This window comes from Balaenoptera physalus (assembly GCF_965194825.1).
Source record: "Balaenoptera physalus genome assembly, chromosome: 18".
Classification (NCBI taxonomy): domain Eukaryota; kingdom Metazoa; phylum Chordata; class Mammalia; order Artiodactyla; family Balaenopteridae; genus Balaenoptera; species Balaenoptera physalus.
Genome location: NC_138899.1, coordinates 48,489,625 through 48,510,953, shown reverse-complemented (window position 1 = coordinate 48,510,953; position 21,329 = coordinate 48,489,625). Strand labels below are relative to the sequence as shown.

The 21,329-nt window shown below is 38.0% G+C and overlaps 1 pseudogene across 1 annotated transcript; it reads right to left on the bottom strand.

Moving 5' to 3' along the window:
* Positions 1-901: 901 nt before the first annotated feature.
* On the bottom strand, positions 902-19,681 carry LOC309647935 (transmembrane emp24 domain-containing protein 2 pseudogene; annotated as a pseudogene). Its single transcript has one exon. The product of its transcript is annotated as a transmembrane emp24 domain-containing protein 2 pseudogene (transcript).
* Positions 19,682-21,329: the final 1,648 nt, after the last annotated feature.

Below are 21,329 nucleotides of genomic sequence, written 5' to 3'. Positions count from 1 at the left end.
AATCATTATTTTGATGTTACTGTGTAGCTACCAAGACCTCATTCCAGGAATAGTAGAAACATTATCACTGCCACTTGATTGTTCACCTGTATTTATATTCCTAGTGTAATTCTTGATCAGTAGTTTGTGTGTAGGAATCCTTTTAGGCCACTTGTCCATTTTATGAAGCTCAGTTAACATTAGGTAATATAATCCAGAAATCCACTGAGTAATACAATTGCAGTATGTGACTATAAGTTGAAATTTGACATAGGAGAAAAGGTGCCATTGTCAATTCCTCCAAGTTACAGAATGTCCACCCCACCACAGGATTTCTTACATATTACACATGCCATTGTCCAGCACACAGAGTGAGTGAAGGTACCAGATTTGATCTGTATATTACTGTACAACATTTAATTTCCTACTTTTGTTCTTGTTGTTGTTTTTTGTTTTTAAAAATAATTGTTTATTTACTGAACCTCGGGCAGATTAGATACACAACCAATTTTAAATTTACATCTTTTAACTCAGTTTTGAAGTGTTTTCACACACACATGCACACAAATTGGCATGCAACAGTTGTCCTAAGGTAAAACACTGTCACCTTAAACTGTTGCAAGTATTTTCACCCAAGGTTGAAAAATTGCTTATCCTGAACATAAAAACTTTTAATAAATTTAAATTAGTTATATAAAACTCGTTACTTGTAGTTTTCCCCTTGCAAAGATAAAAAAAAAAATGTACGAGTAACTAACATAAGTCAGTTACAACATAATCCTGGATCCACACCAAACCAAATCCACACCAAACCAAATCCACACCAAAACCAGATGCTCCTTTAATTTTAAACCCATCATCAGATACCAAGAGAAAGTCATTTTATTTTATACAAAACAAAATTCACATGTGCCATAAAAGAAAGACCCAAGAAAAACAAAAACAAAAACCCTAATACTGACAGTAATGTTCAGTACTCTAATTAAACAGTGGCCAAAATGCCACTGATCAAAAATAAAACAGTGGCTGTATATCACTGCAAAGAAATCCAAGAGGCTTTTAACCCTTTGGCATCAGAAATCCAGATTTTTCCAGTTACTTGAATGCATACCTCCTATGTGCCAAGAGTAGAGAAAGTGGATGTGCCAGCATAGAAAGAAAAAGAACTATCGTTCACTGAAACACCCAGAGAATTGGCTTTAATAGAGACTTCTTACAAGGTTAGGCAGAAACCAAAAAAATGGTTATTAGCTCCTTGTGTCAACAATTTTAAGTGGAAGTGATTGAGTTCTAGGTTTCAAAGTAAAACTATAAGGGGAAAAAGGTTGTTGGTTATCTTTAAAGCAAAAACAAGATAGACAAGGTGTAAAAGTACCAACCTGGTAGCATATTCTAGTCACAGAGCTCTGCCATTAGGCTGGATAGAAAATGTCAAGATTCAGATTGTTGTTTCTCATAAGGACTCAACAAAATGAATCTTTAATGACTTGAACTGCAGGATAAGGGATCCCAAGAATGCAGTCATTTTAGTAAAGTACTATCCTGAACAAACTGCATTTTATGATGAAAACAAAAGGAAAGAAGGTATAATAAGGACTATACACCTATATTCCACTTACAGTGCTTGAGTTCTGGAAGGACCTGTATAATGAAGGCAGAATTCAAATATGAAATCATGCCAATCACATGTCAAATTTCACTATAACTTTCCTAAAAAAGTGTTTTCCCCCAATATCTGTTAATCACAAAGAAACAGAAGCTGTGAATGTACAGTTCAGAAAATTAAAATGTAGAAACTAATGACGTTATTATGACCAAGATGTTTGGTGAACAGTGAATTATGAGTTTGGGATCATCAGGAAAAGGCTTTTTTAAAAATTTTTAAATATTTATTTATATATTTATTTATTTATTTATTTTTGGCTGTGTTGGGTCTTCGTTTCTGTGCGAGGACTTTGTCCAGTTGCGGCAAGCGGGGGCCACTCTTCATCGCGGTGCGCGGGCCTCTCACTATTGTGGCCTCTCTTGTTGCAGAGCACAGGCTCCAGACGCGCAGGCTCAGTAGCCGTGGCTCACGGGCCCAGATGCTCTGCGGCATGTGGGATCTTCCCAGACCAAGGCTCGAACCCGTGTCCCCTGCATTGGCAGGCAGATTCTCAACCACTGCGCCACCAGGGAAGCCCAGGAAAACGCTTTTTAAACAATCCTCTGGACTGTAAAAAAATCTCTTCAGGTAGTAGATCTGTCCCAATGTCATGGCAACTAGAACAAGAGCTTCAAAGAAGGACCAAAGGACCACTCTGCTGTTTGTGTTGTCATTGATTGCTCTGTGTATTCTCTCCTGAACTCCCCTGTTGTCCTGTTCATGCTTTACAGCCGTCATTGCCACTGCGAGCAGCTCATTAATCATTTCTTCTAGCTTGTTCTGGTGAGCTTCTGTTTCCATGTCTTGTCCTTAGGGGGCCTCCCCATTATCAATGGCGTACATCACTATCTTTGGAGTCACAGTGGACACCCTATTGCTAAAACAAAACTTATATGTTCCATCCATGTGAGCAGCAAATGTGTATTTCCCACTGGACTCCCTGTCTGCTTTATAAATTCCTTTATTTTCAGGCCCTGTAGCCTCCATGTTGATGTCCAGGAAGCCACCCTCGGCTACCTCGAAGATGAGGCCCATCTTGGTGCCCGAGGTGACCCGTCTGAAGAAGCACTCCTCTGCATGCGCATCGAGGCTGATGAAGTAGCCCGAGACCGTGGCCAGGAGGGCAGCCCGGAGCACGAGCTCCTGATGCACGAGCACCATGGTGCTGCTGGGGCCGAAGCCAGGACCGCGACTGTGGCCTCCAGAGCCACCGCCACCGCAGCCTTCTCCTAATTTCCTACTGTTTTGATAAAGACTATAGATATGTCTTAACATTTCCTTCCCTCACTCCAGTGGAACATTTCCATGTCCACTCTGGAGACTAGTGCACTCTAAACCCCTGCTGCTCATAGTGCGGTTTATGGGCTAGCAGAATCAGCATCATCCCAGGAGCCTGTTAGAAATGCAGCATCTCAGGCCCCTCCTCAAATCTACTGCATCAGAGTCTGCGTTTCAGCAAGATCCCCTAGAGAATCATACGTGGTTAAGGTTTGAATGAACCTCCACCTCGGGCGAAAGAGCCTGGAGGCTGGCATTCTGCATGAAGAGTAGGGCTGGAAGATCCACCTTTCTTTGTCCAGTTTAATGCCCTTGCTTTCGGTTCTGTGCCTCACCCTCATCAGGGTCTCTGTCTAGTGTCCCCCAAGTCCCCAACGTGGTCGATTTCTTCAGAAATGAAATTTCTTGAGGCATCATAGTTTTTCAAGCCTCAGTGTCTCACATAGCTTCCTTCTCCTTTCCTCTGCCTGAAATTTCTTTCCCAATCCTTCTCTCCTTCACATTTGTCCTTTCAAGACCCAGTTCAGGCGGTATGATCTCAGGAACAGTTTCTCTGGCCTGCCACCCTCTCCATCCCTCTACCATCACAAACCCACAGATCAACAGAAATGCCTCTTTGGGGGCACCCACCTCACCCAGTGCTTACTCCATCTTTTCACAGGTCCTGGTCATTGCTACCTTATCCCTCTCTTCGACTGAACGGTAAGCACTTAATGGCCTTTGCTCCCTCAATACTTAGCACAAAGCCCAGCACACAGGGAGGTTCTTAGTAAATAGCTGTCGAATAAATGTGTCTGAACTGACCTGAACCTTTAGCAGTTCTCTCACTTGTAGTGAAAGCGCAGGCACCCTGTAAACGTGTCTTCGGTTTTGCCCTGATGACGTGGAGAGTCTCTCCAGGCTTCTTCTGCTCTGGATGGAATTTCTGCTCCCCCTGGTTTCTTACCTGCTGCCTCACATCTGGACTTGACCTCTCATTTTGGGCCCTGGGACTGAAACCAGTTAGACTGCCTGCCTGACTTTCTATCTATTAATCTTGATCCTGAGTGCCGATTCTTGACCTCAGTTCAGCACCAGACAGAGCACCAGGAGCTCCTCGGTCCTCAGTCCCTCTAGTCAAACTGGGCTAATGAAAGAGAAGAGTGCAGTCAGGAGTGGATGAATTATGTTTAGGGAAAGCTATACTGTGGAAATAGGTCGTTGTTTTTTGTTTTATTTTTATACTGTTTTGATGTATAAAGTTTGTTTTCTCTTTGCTTTTGCCACATTAACACAGTATTTATATAACCTTGTGTTTCTTTAGAATGACATTTTGTGGAGAATGGGAAATTGTCATTTCACTCTTTCTTAGTCTAACCCTAGGCCACATGCCTGTGATAGAATTTTTTTCTACAGGCTTTTTGCAGGACTATATGAAATGAACATGAGATTTTTTGCGTTATTCCAAATAGTATTTCACAAGCTGACCCTATATTTGCTATTCTCAACCTGAGATAAATATGCAAGAATTTACCATTCTGAATATAGTCTATTAATTTTCAACTTAATGACCTATTTCTACTTCAATCATAAATGCCAAAAATGTATTAGCTTAAATTAGCTTTGTGTCTTATGTTTACACTTCTGTGTATTTACAATCATTCAACTAAAATGATAACTGAGAGACAGTCTCTCAGGAGAAGTTATATGAGAAACTACCCAGCTGATACCTTCTTTTTTTAAATTAAACTTCTTATTTTGAAATAATTGTAAATTCACATGCAGTTTATTCACATGCAGAATAAATGTATATTCACATTGTAAGAAAAAATGCAGAGAAATCCTGTGTACCCTTTATCCAGTTTCTCCCCGTTGTAACAGCTTATAAATGGGAGGGAGATGCAAGAAGAAAGAGATATGGGAACATATGTTTATGTATAACTGATTCACTTTGTTATAAAGCAGAAACTAACACACCATTGTAAAGCAATTATACTTCAATAAAGATGTTTAAAAAAAAACTATAATGCAATGTCATGATCAAAATACTAAGATGCTGAACCCTTCTATTGCCACAAGTATTCTACATGTTGCTTTTGTATAGGTTCACCGCTCCTCCCCTCCACTATCACCCCCTCCTTAACAGCTGCCAACCACTAATCTGTTCTCCACTAGAGAACATATGGTAGTTGCATGTTTATTTTACTTTATTAAGAAACTGCTAAGCTGTTTTCCACAGTGACTGTACCATTTTACATTCCCACTAGTAATATATGAGTGACTCAGTTTCTCCATATCTTCACCAGCATTTGGTGTTATCACTATTCTTTATTTTAGGGATTCTGATAGGTATATAGTGATATCTAATTGTGATTTAATTTGCATTTCCCTAATGGCAGATGAGGTTGAACATCTCTTCATGTGTTTATTTGCCACATTATATCCTTTTTGGTGAAATGTCTCTCCATGTCTTTTGTCAATTTTCTAATAGGATTTTTGCTCTTTGGTTTTGAGAGTGCTTTATATATTTTAGATACTTACTAACCCTCTGTTGAATATGTGATTTGAAAATATTTTCTGCCAGGCTGTAATTTGTCCTTTCATCTTCTTAACAGGGTCTTTCACAAAGCAAACATTTAAAAACCTTGATGAAGCCTAATGTATCAATTTTTCCTTTTATGGATCATGATTTTGGCATCAACTCAAAGAAGTCTATGCTTAGTCTTAGTTATCCAAGATTTTTCAGTTTTTTCCTTAAAAGTTTTATAGCTTTAAATTTGTCTGTTATACCTTTTGAGTTAATGTTTTTGAACAAGGTGTGATACTTAGGTCAAGGGTCTTTTTTTTTTTTTTCTACAGATGATGTCCACTTTCCTTAGCACTATTTGTTGAATGGACTTTGTCTCCCATTGTGTTACGTTTGCACCTTTGTCAAAAATCTATAGGACATATTTTTGTGGATCTATTTCTGGGCTCTCTATTCTGTTTGTCTACGCCTCCATCAATACCACAAAGTCTTGATTGATGTAGCTATGTAATACATCTTGAAACCGAGTAGACTGATTCCTCCAACTTTATTCTTCTTTTTTCAAAAATGTTTTAGCTATTCTAGTTCCTCTGCCTTTCCATATAAAATTTAGGAGATATATACATGTGTGTGTGTATATACATATATACATACATATATATATCTCCTCACAAAAAATCTTGTTAGAATTTTTATAGGAGTTGTGTCAAACCTGTATATCACTTTAGAGAAAATTGATATCTTTACTATGTTGACTCTTCTAATCCATGAACACTGTATTCCTTGTCCTTTTTTATTTTTTTAAGAATTTTTTTTTGATGTACACCATTTTTAAAGTCTTTATTGAATTTGTTACAATATTGCTTCTGTTTTATGTTTTGATTTTTTGGCCACGAGGCATGTGGGATCTTAGCTCCCCACCAGGGATTGAACCCACACCCTCTGCATTGGAAAGTGAAGTCTTAGCCACTGGACCACAAGGGAAGTCCCTCTTTTTTTTTAATGCAATTATTTTATAGGAGTCAAACTACTGTTCATGGATGTTAATAAGATAGTTTCTATTATGTACCTGGTCTTTTCTTTTTCTTTTTTTTGATTTTGAACACTGTATTTCTATCAACTTATTTAAATCCTTAATGTCTTATATCAGCATGGTGTAGTTTTAGCATACAAATCCTATGCATGTCTTGTTAGATTTACACATAAGGATTTTTTAAAGCTATTGTACAAGTATTGTGTTTTTCAGTATTCATATGTTCATTGCTAGTATATTAAAAAAATCAAGTTTCGTATGTAGATCTTGTATCTTACCACATTGCTGCATTCACCTATCTGTTCTATGAGATTTTTTGGTAGAATTTGAAATTTTCTACAAAGGCAATTGTGTCTTCTGTCATAGGGACAGTTCTATTTCTTCTTTTCTGATCTGTATGTCTTTTATTTCCTTTCCCTGCCTTATTGAACTGGTTAGAAATTACAGCACTATGTTGAATAACATTGGTGAAAGCAGATATCCTTGCCATGTATCATTAAGCATAATGTTAGCTGTAGGGTTTTTTTGTAGATGTTCTTTATCAAGTTGTGTAAATTCCCCCTTATTCTTATTTTTCATGAAGTTTTTTGAATGGTTGCTCTGCATTGATTGATTTGATCATGTTATTTTTTCTTCCTTTTTTAATATAGTAGATTATGTCAAATTGATTACATTGAATGGTTTTCAAATATTGGAACTGTCTTGCATCCATGGAATAAATCTCACTTGCTCATGGTATATAATTCTTTTTTTAAAAAATATATTGCTGAATTCTATTTGCCAATATTTTGTTAAAGACTTTGCATCTATATTCATGAGGCATATTGTTGTACTGTTGTACAGTTTTCTTGTTTTATACTGTCTTTGTCTGGCTTTGGTATCAGAGTAATACTAGCTCATAAAATGAATTGGGAGCTATCCTTTGGTATTCTATTTTCTGGAGGAGCTTGTGTGTAGACTTGGTGATAATTTTTTTTTAAGCATTTGGTAGAATTCTCCAGTAGAATCATCTAAGATCAGAGTTCTTTTTTGGTAATTTAAAAAATTATGAATTCAATATCCTTAATAGCTTTAGGGCTATTCACATTATCTATTTCATATTGGATGACTTGTAGTAATCTGTGTTTTTTGAGGAATCTGTCCATTTCTCTAAGTTGTCAAATTTATTTGTGTAGAGTTGTTTTTAGTACAGTTGACCTGTGAACAGCATGGGGGTTAGGAGCACCAACTCTGCATGCAGTCAAAAGTCCATGTATAACCTATAGTTGGCCCTCCATATCCATGATTCCACATCAGCATATTCAACCTGTTGTGTATTGTGTACTACTGTAGTATTTACAATTGAAACAATTCCATGCATAAGTGGACCTGCACACTTCAAACCCATGTTGTTCAAGGGTGAACTATTTTTCAGGGTGGGGGTGGTAAATGTTTATTTATTTATTTATTTTTCTTTTCTCTTTTTTTATTGAGGTGTAGTTGATTTACAATATTATATGTTTCAGGTGTACAACATAGTAATTCACAATTTTTAAAGGTTATACTCCATTTATAGTTTTTATAAAACATTAGCTATATTCCCTGTGCTGTACAATATATCCTTGCAGCTTGTTTATTTTATACATAGTAGTTTGCACCTCTTAATCCCTTACACCTATCTTTCCCCTCCCCCTACCCTCTCCCCACTGGTAACCACCAATTTGTTTTCTATATCTGTGAGTCTGTTTCTTTTTTGTTATATTCACTAGTTTGTTATTCTACATATAAGTGATATCACACAGCATTTGTCTTTCTCCGTCTCAGTCATAATAAAGGTTCATCAATGTTATTGATCTTTCCAAAGAACCAGCTCTTTGTTCCATTGATTTTCTCTATTGTTTTTCTGTTTTGAATTTCACCAACTTATGTTCTTTATTATTTCTTTCCTTCTGCTTGCTTCAGATTTACTTTGCTCTCTTTATTCCAGGTTCTTGAGGTGGGATGTTAAATTACTGATTTGAGAATGTTCTTCTTTATTAACAGAGATTTTAGTGTTATAAATTTCCCTTTCAGCATTGCTTTAGGAGTGTCACATAAAACTTTTATGTTGTGTTTTCCTTTTCATTCTGTTCATTGTATTTTTTGATTTCCACTTTCCTCTGACCTTCATGACTTTTGATGAGCAATCCACTGTCATTGAATTATTTTCCCTCATTGATAATGTGCTATTTTATCTGGCTGCTTTCAGGATTTTGTCTTTGTCTTTAGCTTTTAGAAGTTTAATGATGATGTGTCTTGTCATGGATTTCATACAGTTTTTCCTGTTTGGGCTTTACCCAGCTTCTTCAATCTGTAGTTTTATGTCTCTTGCCAAATTTAGGCAGTTTCCAATCATTATTCCTTTGAGTACTTTTTTAATCTCATCATTTTCTTCTCTGTTCCAGGACTTGGATGACTCAAATGTTAGATCTTTTGTTATTGTCCCCCAGGTATCTGAGGCTCTGTTCATTTTATTTTTTTAGCTTATTTCCTCTCTGTTTGTTCAAATTGGGTAATTTTTTATTGTTCTATCTTCTAGTTCATTGATTCTTTACTCTGTCACCTCTTTTCTGCTGTTTTTTCCACTTTATTTCAGTGATTGTATTTTGCAGTTCTAAAATTTCCATTTGGTTCTTTTTTATATCTTTTAGTTCTTTGCTGAGACTTTCTATTTTTCAAAAGTTTCAAGAGTGTTTGTAATCATTCACTGAAGCATTTTTCGATGGCTACTTTAAAACCTTTGTCAGATAGTTCTAACATCTCTGCCATTTCAGCGTTGACATTTATTGATAGTCTTTTAAAATTCATTTAAAGATCTTCCTTGTTCTTGGTATGATGAGTAATTTTCAATGGAAAACTGAATATTTTTGTGTTTTGTTATAAGACTCTGGATCTTATTTACTCCTTTTATTCTAACTCTCTTTCTCTGACACTTGTTCTTTTGGGGAAAGAGGAGGGCACCTCCTTGTTAATGCCAGATAGAGGTGGCCTCTGTGGCCATCCAGGCTCCGTTGACACCTGGTCAGAGGGATCCTCATTTCACTGGATGAGTGGGACTTTCAGCTCAGCTGCGATCTCCACTGATACCACAGTGGAGATGGCCTTGTTACTGCTGGTTGATGGTGAAAGTCCTCACACTTCCTTAGACTTCTTCTGACACTGCCCTAACAGGGAGGAGGAGGAGTGCCTAATTATGGCTGGATCGGGGTGGAACTACAGACTCTCACATGGTCTCCAGGGATATTGTGTAAGAGAGGGGGCTCATTACTGGTCAGCAGAGGTTAACGTTCCATCTTCCTGCTTGGTCTTCTCAGACATCACCTTAGTAGGGGTGTTGGGGCACTTTGCTATAGTGTGTGTGAGTGGAAGTCCCAGCTCCTCACTCCACTCAGTCTTTGCCAGCATGGGTGGAGTAGGGCCACAGACTTTTCTAGGGTGCTTGGCTTTTATTGTTTTCTGTCTTGTTCGGTTGCCCTTTTTTTATTGCTTGGCTAGAGAAAGCAGGTTTTGTTGTGGCTTTTTTCCTTACCTCCATTGGCATTCCCATATTGTTGGCTTCTTCAGCTCCAAGTCTGGATATATGAAGTTAAAAGAAAACTTAGAGAACCCACCACCATGTTTTGTCTCATGTCCCAAAGTCTCTTGTTTCCCTGCCTTCTTCTCTCCACCTTTCAGTGACTTCCTATGTGTTTTATATAAAATGTTCAGGGTTTTAAAGTTTTATTTTATATGACAAACAGGGAAATGATGTTTACTCTATGTTCCCAGGAGCAGAAATCCAATACATTCAATTTTAAAATGAGGAAATTGAAGTCTTGGGTAAGGATCCACAGCTACTAGTGGAATGACTGAATTCGATTCCTGCTTGCTCAACTCTTTGTTCAGTGTTCTCACCATTGTGACAATGAAATGCAGGCAACTGCCTTGAACTGTGATGGTGCAGAGACAGTGTCATGAGAATCCTGTACAGACTCCCACTGCCTCCTGGCCACATATTTTACTTTACATGTATTCCTTCAGAACATTTACATAGTCTTAGCTAACTTACTATATTGCTGTCTTCACTGATGGGTCCAGAATTCCCACATATGAACAGCTTAGAGGCAGCAGTGTGAATTTAAGGGAGGGCTGAGGAATTAAACACTAACAAATGCTCTCTTTTTACTTAATTAAATATTACTGGAGGTGGATGGGGATAATGGATGGAAATAGGAGGTGCTAAATAGCCTCAAGCCATCCAAACATTGCCTGCCTTGTATTAAACTCCAATGATAACAATATGCTGATATGGCAGCCTCTGTTGATTTTAATTAATTAATTTAGGACAATGGTGGAATATTTATTTAATATGAATCTGAGGTTATCTTTGGCAATGGAAGATTAAAGAGGACCTTAATAAACAAATTTATTTATTTTTCCCCTACTGTTGGCATTAGAAAAACATCTATAGCCACATGAAAACAGAATCTGTCATTTCTGAGTTCCACTTATCCTTGCATAAGCCTCAAGTATCAAAATTGATTTTTAAGAATGTTCATTTGAAAAACAGCAGAGATAAGATTCAAGGATGCTTGCTCTTAGAGAAGGATTATTTATTAAGGGAAAGACTTGTCCTTTGAAAATTATTATCATAATTATCACTAAGAACCCAATTCTATATTTCTTATTAAGGCAAAATCCCTATTGAGGTAAACACAAGAAGGATGTTGATTGCAGTGGGATATCTGTCTGAATAGGACTAAGTAATCAGCTTTGAAATGTCACTCAGTGGAATCAGCAGGGCAGAGGCTATTCCCTGGCAGGTTGCAAAACATTTTTTTGGAATTGCCAAGGATTTTACATCATCCTTGCATAGGTAATTATTAGATAACTACAGAAACAATATTTAAAACTCAAGGAAAAACTGTATTGAAACAGAGAAAATAGCATAGAAACCCAAGGAGCTATATCAACTCGTTGACTATGTTGAGAGTCATTGAATCGCATACTCTCAGAGTTCAAGCCACTTGGTCTGAACCCACACTGGTGAGTAATTATACTCCAGAGTCACCTGGCCGTGGTGTTTCTACGTCTCCTATCAGGGAAATCTGAGACTGGCACAGACAGCCCACTTCAGTCTCTGTGTGCTGTCCCTGTCTTCATTTGTTGGGCTTGACTCTACTCTTTCAGGCCATGCAAGTGTTTGGGGAATAAATTATGAGAATGCAAATTAGCTTAAATCATTTGAAAACATTAAAAACCTCAATACAATAGGCACTTGACATTTTGAAAGGCTACTTTCCAAAACTTTTAATGTTCTCCAGACATGGAAAGATCGCTGTCGAAACTATATATCAAGTTTTCAGGTAGCAAACTACAGCCATCCGCCACTGAGTTTTCAGATACTGAGCAGCTGACTAGTTTTGCTCACTCACCAAAAATTTTTATAGAAAACATTATCTCTGTAATTGCCCTCAGCTCACTGATTTACTCTTCACGCATTCTACAAATATTTATTGAAGACCTAGGATGTGACAGGTACTGTACTAAGCTCTTTAGATAAAAAAACAAATATAATCCCTGTCCTTAGGGTATTAGCAGTGTAGTAGAAGAGGTTGTCAATACACAAGTAAATAAAAATATACAAAATACAAATTATGATCAGTGCTTTGAAAGAAACAAAGAGGGTAGAGGGATACACAGTACATTGCAGAGAAGGGCTTACTCAGGACTGGTAGGCAGGGAAGACCTCTGAGGGAGTGCCATTTAAGCTAAGAATTGAAAGTGTCAGTTACATAAAAAGTAGGGGACAGGGTATTCTCAGTAAAGGAACAGCATGTGTAAAGTCTCTGAGACTGGAAAAAAAAAAAAGAACATCTGAGGGGTTGAAAGGTCAGCGTGGGTGGAGGAAAGTGAAAAAGGTGGATGGGCAGGAGATGAATTTCGTCAGATAGGCAAGGGCTAGATCACGTGGGGTCTTTGTAGACCATTTGTCTTAGTCCATTCGGGCTTCTATAACAGAATACCATAGACTGGGTGGCTTAAACAACAAGCATTTATTTCTCATGGTTCTGGAGGCTGGGAAGACCAAGATCAAGGTGCCAGAAGGTTTAGTGTCTGGTGAGGGTCAGCTTCTTGAATGACAAATGGCCATCTTCTTGCTGTGTCTTCACATGGCAGAAGGGGGTGAGGAAGCTTTTGGGGTCTCTTTCAGAGGGGCTCTAATCCCATTCATGAGGATTCCAACCTCATGACCTAATTACCTCCCAAAGTCCCCACCTCCTAACACCATCATGTTAGGGGTTAGGATTTCAGTATATGAATTTTGGGGGGATACAAACATTCGGTATATAACACAATTGTCAGGAGTTTATATTTTATTCTTATGTAATAGGAAGCCACTGACAGCTTTTTAATAGAAAAGTGACATGTTCATAGACCAGGTCAGACTTGTGGCAACCCAGAGTAGCTATTTTACAGTAGCTACAGAATCTGCTTATTAATTCTAAGGAAAGGTAGCTGATAATAATTAATGACATATGATGATTACTTTTTGTTGTTGTTGTGGGAAAAACTCGTTGGAGAAAAAACTGGTTGGAGGAGACAGTGTCAGTAGCCAGCAGAGAAGCCAGCAAAATAGTCTATGTGAGATGGTGACTTAGACTATGGTGACAGTGGTGCAAATGAAGCCCAGTGAAAGGATTTGACATGCTTTTTCAATGAAATGACAGAGGAAGTGTGTTGATATCAAGCAGCTAGACTGGGTGCATGTGGTGCTAGTTGCTGAAGTGGAGAAGATTGGGGAGACATGGGTGGTGGGTCACATCGAGAGTGTAGATTTAAACTGATTTGTTGCATTTGAGATGCCGGCAGACATCTGAACGAGGAGGCTGACAAGCATCTGTAAACCAGGACTCAGAGGACAGGTTTTAGGATGTAAATTTGGTATTTGAGGCATAGAGATAGAATTTAAAGCCATGGAAACTGAAAAGATAACCGAGAGAGAGGGGGATAAGAGAAAAGGATAGAGGGTTTAGGACTGAATGAGAGGTCAACAGTTAGAGGTCAAAGAGAGAGAGAGGCGTCTGCAAAAGAGTCCGAAGAGGAATTGGCAAAGAGACAGAAGGAAAACCAAGAAAGCAAAGAGTTGAGGGGAGGAGAAGGAGAAAGGTGAAGGGTCTGCTGTATTGAATGCCACCGAGACTGGTTCCTGACTTCAAAAAGCATAAACATCAAATCAAAATTAGATATATTTAGCATCTGTTATTTCATGTGTTTTACCTGCTAGCATGATTTTCCTGCTCACTTGCAGAAATAACAACTGCTGAGTCATAACACTGTCAAATCACATTCTTAAGAAAAGTCTCCCATCTATTCTTTCTTCATGAATTTTGATTCTCCCTGAATTCTCTGGATAACTTCTACAATTCTCTCCATTTTGTTGTCATACACAGAATCTACAGTCTTCAAAAGTCTCCACTTTCCAAATGTAGAACTATTTTAGATGCAGTTTATTATCTTTTGAAAATTATCCATATTCATTTTAAAACATATTAACTCTTCACCTTCAATGTACTTGAATTGTTATGTTGTCGGAACCTTGAAATATGAAGCTTATCGAAAAGTTAGGACAAGTTTTCCCTAGAGGACGGCAAGTAGTTTTAAATTCAAAGTGGTAAAAAACAGTCCATATCTTAAAATAGAAGCAAATTTTTTCTCTGTTTCACATTCTCTCAAGATATCCACAATCCTTTTAAACTCTCTATTTATTATTAAATACAAGCAATTTAGCTCTTTTGTGAGATTATGCAAATAACTCATCCAGAATTAGCATTTAACATGCAGTTCTTATATCCACACAAATGTTTTGTATAAAGTTGTTTTAAAAAGATTCAAATCTTTATAATTAGGAAGAGAAAATATATTAATAGGAATAAAGGGATACTCTTCTAATCTCCCATATGTAAATTAGCTTATAATTTTCCATCATTTACTTTAGAAGCAACAGAACAATGGAACTTTTCTTCTTCAATATTGCTGTCTCTCTCTCCTGTCAAAATTATGTGCTTATACATGTATATCTAAAGGAAAATGACAAGGAATGTTAAATACTTTAGTTTTGTAGGAAAGAGAGGGTTGGTAACTTGTGAATGGGATTGAAGTTGATACTCTGTGCTTTGGCCTCAAAGGGATGAACTGCAGCACAGACCCCCTGGGGTTCTTATTTCAACTGGCTGTTTGTCCTTGTCCTCTTTGCTAGGGGCTAGATCATTCTTGCCCATCTGACCCTTCCTCTACAGTCTCCCCACCCCTCTCCAATCTTTACATGAAGGACAGTACTGTGGAATACATGGGGAAATTGTTCACTTCCCTGGGGAGCACTTCCCCGGGGAAGTTCACTTCCTTTTCACTTTAGTCTCTAGCTTAGCCCTTGGAGAAAATGATCATGCAGGCAGCACATAGACAGTGATCAACACGGCAGTACTGGGTGGAGTCTTCAGTCTCACTTATCTTCTGGAGCATGACTTTTCTCTTTCAAGTTTCCAGAAGTGCAATGCCCAGTCCTAGGAATTTAGCATAATTAGGTGAACTAGGATGGTGAAGGATTCACAACCAAGTCAGACACTGAACCACTGAAAGCATTAGGTTGTTGAACCTGGAAGAGGAAAGGGGAACTCTGAAGAGACTTTAAATACAAAATGGGTTATTAAAAAAAATTTTTTTTAATTGGAGCATAGTTGATTTACAAAGTTGTGCCAATCTCTGCTGTACAGCAAAGTGACTCAATTATACACATACAGACATTCTATTTTAATATTCTTTTTCATTATGGTTTTTTTTCCTTTTTTTTTTAACATAAAGTTGGAATAACTTACTTGAAAAATCCAATCACAGAGAACACTGCCTTCACTGATGAAATAGACAAACATGTGAAGCATGAGTGCTATCTAACAGGACTTTCTGGGATAATGTTTTTTCTTTCTTAATTTTTGAATTTTACTTATTTTTTTATACAGCAGGTTCTTATTAGTCATCAATTTTATACACAACACTGTATACATGTCAATCCCAATCGCCTAATTCATCACACCACCATCCCCACCCCCACCCCACCCCCCTGCCACTCTCCTCCCTTGGTGTCCGCACGTTTGTTCTCTACATCTGTGTCTCAATTTCTGCCCTACAAACCAGTTCATCTGTGCCATTTTTCTAGGTTCCACATATAAGTGTTAATATACAACATTTATTTTTCGTTTTCTGACTTACTTCATTCTGTATGATAGTCTCTAGATCCATCCACGTCTCAACTAATGACCCAATTTCGTTCCTTTTTATGGCTGAGTAATATTCCAATGTATATATGTACCACAACTTCTTTATCCATTCGTCTGTCGATGGGAATTTAGGTTGCTTCAATGACCTGGCTATTGTAAATAGTGCTGCAATGAACATTGGCGTGCATGTGTCTTTCTGAATTATGGTTTTCTCTGGGTATATGCCCAGTAGTGGGATTGGTGGATCGTATGGTAACTTTATTTTTAGTTTTTTAAGGAACCTCCATATTGTTCTCCATAGTGGCTGTATCAATTTACATTCCAACCAACAATGCAAGAGGGTTACCCTTTCTACACACCCTCTCCAGCATTTGTTGTTTGTAGATTTTCTGATGACACCCATTCTAACTGGTGTGAGGTGGTAACTCATTGTAGTTTTGATTTGCATTTCTCTAATAATTAATGATTTTGAGCAGCTTTTCATGTGCTTCTTGGCCATCTGTATGTCTTCTTTGGAGAAATGTCTATTTAGGCCTTCTGCCCATTTTTGGATTGGGTTGTTTGTTTTTTTAATATTGAGCTGCATGAGCTGTTTATATATTTTGGAGATTAATCCTTTGTCCGATGAGTCATTAGCAAATATTTTCTCCCATTCTGAGGGTTGTCTTTTCGTCTTGTTTATAGTTTCCTTTGCTGTGCAAAAGCTTTGAAGTTTCATTAGATCCCATTTGTTTATTTTTGTTTTTATTTCCATTACTCTAGGAGGTGGATCAAAACAGATCATGCTGTGATTTACGTCAAAGACTGTTCCACCTATGTTTTCCTCTAAGAGTTTTATAGTGTCCAGTCTTACATTTAGGTCTCTAATCCATTTTGAGTTTACTTTTGTGTATGGTATTAGGGAGTGTTCTAATTTCATTCTTTTACATGTAGCTGTCCAGTTTTCCCAGCACCGCTTATTGAAGAGACTGTCTTTTCTCCATTGTATATCCTTGCCTCCTTTGTCATACATTAGTTGACCATAGGTGTGTGGGTTTTTCTCTGGGCTTTCTATCTTGTTCCATTGATCTATGTTTCTGTTTTTGTGCCAGTACCATATTGTCTTGATTACTGTAGCTTTGTAGTATAGTTTGAAGTCAGGGAGTCTGATTCCTCCAGCTCCATTTTTTTCCCTCAAGACTGCTTTGGCTACTCGGGGTCTTTTGTGTCTCCACACAAATTTTAAGATTTTTTGTTCTAGTTCTGTAAAAAATGCCATTGGTAATTTGATAGGGATTGCATTGAATCTGTGGATTGCTTTGGTTAGTATAGTCATTTTAACAATATTGATTCTTCCAATTTAAGAACATGGTATACCTCTCCATCTGTTGGTATCATCTTTAATTTCTTTCATCAGTGTCTTATAGTTTTCTGCATACAGGGCTTTTGTCTCCCTAGGTAGGTTTATTCCTAGGTATTTTATTCTTTTTGTTGCAATGGTAAATGGGAGTGTTTCCTTAATTTCTCTTTCAGATTTTTCATCATTAGTATATAGGAATACAAGAGATTTCTGTGCATTAATTTTGTATCCTGCAACATTACCAAATTCATTGATTAGCTCTAGTAGTTTTCTGGTGGCATCTTTAGGATTCTCTATGTATAGTATCATGTCATCTGCAAACAGTGACAGTTTTACTTCTTCTTTTCCAATTTGTATTCCTTTTATTTCTTTTTCTTCTCTGATTGCCGTGGCTAGGACTTCCAAAACTATGTTGCATAATAGTGGTGAGAGTGGGCATCCTTGTCTTGTTCGTGATGTTAGAGGAAATGCTTTCAGTTTTTCGCCATTGAGAATGATGTTTGCTGTGGGTTTGTCGTATATGGCCTTTATTATGTTGAGGAAGGTTCCCTCTATGCCCACTTTCTGGAGAGCTTTTATCATAAATCGGTGTTGAATTTTGTCAAAAGCTTTTTCTGCATCTATTGAGATGATCATATGGTTTTTATTCTTCAATTTGTTAATATGGTATATCACATTGATTGATTTTCATATATTGAAGAATCCTTGCATCCCTGGGATAAATCTCACTTGGTCATGGTGTATGATCCTTTTAATGTGTTGTTGGATCCTGTTTGCTGGTGTTTTGTTGAGGATCTTTGCATGTATATTCATCAGTGATATTGGTCTCTAATTTTTTTTTTTTTTGCAGTATCTTGGTTTGGTTTTGGTATCAGGGTGATGGTGGCCTCATAGAATGAGTTTGGGAGTGTTCCTTCCTCTGCAATTTTTTGGAAGAGTTTGAGAAGGATGGGTGTTAGCTCTTCTCTAAATGTTTGATAGAATTCACCTGTGAAGCCATCTGGTTCTGGAGTTTTGTTTGTTGGAAGATTTTTAATCACAGTTTCAATTTCATTACTTGTGATTGGTCTGTTCATATTTTCTGTTTCTTCCTGGTTCAGTCTTGGACAGTTACACCTTTCTAAGAATTTGTCCATTTCTTCCAGGTTGTCCATTTTATTGGCATAGAGTTGCTTGTAGTAGTCTCTTAGGATGCTTTGTATTTCTGTGGTGTCTGGTGTAACTTCTCCTTTTTTATTTCCAATTTTATTGATTTGAGTCCTCTCCCTGTTTTTCTTGATGAGTCTGGCTAATGGTTTATCAATTTTGGTTATCTTTTCAAAGAACCAGCTTTTAGTTTTATTGATCTTTGCTATTGTTTTCTTTGTTTCTATTTCATTTATTTCTGCTCTGATCTTTATGATTTCTTTCCTCTGCTAACTTTGGGTTTTTTTGTTCTTCTTTCTCTAGTTCCCTTAGGTGTAAGGTTAGATTGTTTATTTGAGATTTTTGTTGTTTCTTGAGGTAGGCTTGTATAACTATAAAATTTCCTCTTAGAACTGTTTTTGCTGCATCCCATAGGTTTTGGATCGTCATGTTTTTATTGTCATTTGTCTCTAGGTGTTTTTTGATTTCCTCTTTGATTTCTTCAGTGATCTCTTGGTTATTTACTAACGTATTGTTTAGCCTCCATGTGTTTGTGGTTTTTACGTTTTTTCCCCTGTAATTCATTTTTAATTTCATAACATTGTGGTCAGAAAAGATGCTTGATATGATTTCAGTTTTATTAAGTTTACTGAGGCTTCACTTGTGACCCAAGATGTGATCTATCCTGGAGAATGTTCTGTGTCCACTTGAGAAGAAAGTGTAGTCTACTGGTTTTGGATGGAATGTCCTGTAAATATCAGTTAAATCTATCTGGTCTGTTGTGTCATTTAAAGCTTCTGTTTCCTTATTTATTTTCATTTTGGATGATCTGTCCATGGGTGTAAGTGAGGTGTTAAAGTCCCCCACTATTATTGTGTTACTGTCGATTTCCTCTTTTATAGCTGTTAGCAGTTGCCTTATGTATTGAGGTGCTCCTATGTTGGGTGCATATATATTTATAATTGTTATATCTTCTTCTTGGATTGACCCCTCAATCATTATGGAGTGTCCTTCCTTGTCTCTTGTAACATTCTCTATTTTAAAGTCTATTTTATCTGATATGAGTATTGCTACTGCAGCCTTCTTTTGATTTCCATTTGCATGGAATATCTTTTTCCATCCCCTCACTTTCAGTCTGTGTGTGTCCATAGGTCTGAAGTGGGTCTCTTGTAGACAGCATATATATGGGTCTTGTTTTTGTATCCATTCAGCAAGCCTGTGTCTTTTGGTTGGAGCATTTAATCCAGTCACATTTAAGGTAATTATCGATATGTATGTTCCTGTGACCATTTTGTTAATTGTTATATGTTTGTTTTTGTAGGTACTTTTCTTCTCTTGTGTTTCCCACTTAGAAAAGTTCCTTTAGCATTTGTTGTAGAGCTGGTTTGGTGGTGCTGAATTCTCTTAGCTTTTGCTTGTCTGTAAAGCTTTTGATTTCTCCATCAAATCTGAATGAGATCCTTGCCCGGTAGAGTAATCTTGGTTATAGGTTCTTCCCTTTCATCACTTTAAGTATATCATGCCCCTCCCTTCTGGTTTGTAGAGCTTTTGCTGAGAATTTAGCTGTTAACCTTATGGGAGTTATTATGTTATTTGTCATTTTTCCCTTGCTGCTTTCAATAATCTTTCTTTGTCTTTAATTCTTGCCAATTTGATTACTATATGTCTCGGCGTGTTTCTCCTTGGGTTTATCCTGTATGGAACTCTCTGTGCTTCCTGGACTTGGGTGGCTATTTCCTTTCCCATGTTAGGGAAGTTTTTGACTATAATGTCTTCAAATGTTTTCTCGGGTCCTTTCTCTCTCCCTTCTCCTTCTGGGACCTCTCTAATGCGAATGTTGTTGCGTTTAATGTTGTCCCAGAGGTCTCTTAGGCTGTCTTCATTTCTTTTCATTCTTTTTTCTTTATTGTGTTCCGCAGCAGTGAATTCCACCCTTCTGTCTTCCAGGTCACTTATCCGTTCTTCTGCCTCAGTTATTCTGCTATTGATTCCTTCTAGTGTAGTTTTCATTTCAGTTATTGTATTGTTCATCTCTGTTTGTTTGTTCTTTAATTCTTCTATGTCTTTGTTAAACATTTCTTGCATCTTCTCGATCTTTGCCTCCATTCTTTTTCCGAGGTCCTGGATCATCTTCACTATCATTATTCTGAATTCTTTTTTCTGGAAGGTTGCCTATCTCCACTTCATTTAGTTGTTTTCATGGGGTTTTATCTTGTTCCTTCATCTTGTACATAGCCCTCTGCCTTTTCTTCTTGTCTGTCTTTATGTGAATGTGGTTTTTGTTCCACAGGCTGCAGGATTGTCGTTCTTCTTGCTTGTGATCTCTGCCCTCTTTTGGATGGGGCTATCTAAGAGGCTTGTGCAAGTTTCCTGATGGGAGGGACTGGTGCTGGGTAGAGCTGACTGTTGCTCTGGTGGACAGAGCTCAGTAAAACTTTAATCTGCTTGATTGTTGATGGGTGGGGCTGGGTTCCCTCCCTGTTGTTTTTTTGGTCTGAGGCAACCCAACACTGGAGCCTACCTGAACTCTTTGGTGGGGCTAATGCTGGACTCGGGGAGGGCTCATGCTAAGGAGGACTTCCCAGAATGTCTGCTCTCAGTGTCCTTGTCCCCACGATGAGCCACAACCACCCCCCCACCTCTCAGGAGACCCTCCAACACTAGCAGGTAGGTCTGGTTTGGTCTCCCCTGGGGTCACTGCTCCTTCCCCTGGGTCCCGATGTGCACACTACTTTGTTGTGCCCTCCAAGAGTGAAGTCTCTGTTTCCCACAGTCCTGTCGAAGTCCTGCAGTCAAATCCCGCTAGTCTTCAAAGTCTGATTCTCTATGAATTCCTCCTCCAGTTGCCAGACCCCCAGGTTGGGAAGGCTGACGTGGGGCTCAGAAACTTCACTCCATTGAGTGGACTTCTGTGGTATAACTGTTCTCCAGTCTGTGAGTCACCCACCCAGCAGTTATGGGGTTTGAGTTTACTGTGATTGGGCCCCTCCTACCATCTCATTGTGGCTTCTCCTTTGTCTTTGGATGTGCTGTATCTTTTTTAGTGAGTTCCAGTGTCCTCCTGTCGATGATTGCCCAGCAGCTAGTTGTGATTCTGGTGTTCTCACAAGAGGGAGTAAGAGCACGTCCTTCTACTCCACCATTGGTTGGTT